Below are 797 nucleotides of genomic sequence, written 5' to 3'. Positions count from 1 at the left end.
TCCTGTTCTGCCTTGTCCTTGATACAGCCATGGGCCCACATACACTCAGAGGTACAGAGTTGTTCTCATGTCTATGGGTCTATTGTGATGTTCTCAGGCTTGCATCACCCAGCCATTGTGATGGGGAGGGGGTTGGTGTCATTTTGCAAGCACCCTGGAGCATGAATCTTTAAATATAATTGGCATTAAACCAACCCCTTTAGGACCAGATCAATACAGCAGCAAAGAATGCTTATTCACTGTTGTTTGCCTCTTCATTTCATACCACCCGATACCTAAATGGTGTTTTGACTTTCTGCCCTATGACATAAGGACATTTGGTATGGCAAACCTTTGACTGGAGGTCCAAATCAATGGTTTGATTGACTCTCCCTTTGCGCTTGCTTCAGCAACACATGTACTAATATTGGAATGATAATGGGAAAATTAAATTGGCCCCTGCTCTAAAGGATGGCACGCACATTCGTAAAGCATTCACTATTTTTGGCACATGACAGGACAGAAACTTTCTTAATTTGCAAGGCTTTATTTTTTGAATACATCTTTTTTAATGAAGATTGAAATTGTATGTTCATACATATTACACGACAACACAATACATTTTGAGCCAAATTCAACACTAATGCCTCCGGAGCCTTTTACTTGTGAGTCCTATTGACTGAATGAACAGCCCAGTCGCCTTCAATTTCTTGGCTTGCACTTTTAGAAGTGGCACGCGTCTTTTGATTTTTTATCCCATTTTACCAAACTCAGTATTATCACTTTCCCCCTTGTTGTGCACTCCAGCGTAAACTGCT

General features: G+C 41.0%; 1 non-coding gene across 1 annotated transcript; it reads left to right on the top strand.

Annotated features, from left to right (window-relative positions):
* Positions 1–378: 378 nt before the first annotated feature.
* On the top strand, positions 379–485 carry LOC138570597 (U6 spliceosomal RNA). The gene has a single exon (XR_011303635.1). It is a non-coding gene; the product is annotated as a U6 spliceosomal RNA (small nuclear RNA).
* The last annotated feature ends 312 nt before the right edge of the window (positions 486–797 follow it).

The sequence above is a fragment of the Ambystoma mexicanum genome, chromosome 2q (genome assembly GCF_040938575.1).
Source record: "Ambystoma mexicanum isolate Mex_15411 chromosome 2q, UKY_AmexF1_1, whole genome shotgun sequence".
Classification (NCBI taxonomy): Eukaryota; Metazoa; Chordata; class Amphibia; order Caudata; family Ambystomatidae; genus Ambystoma; species Ambystoma mexicanum.
The sequence above is the reverse complement of the archived record's forward strand: the minus strand, read 5'-3'. Positions and strand labels throughout refer to the sequence as shown.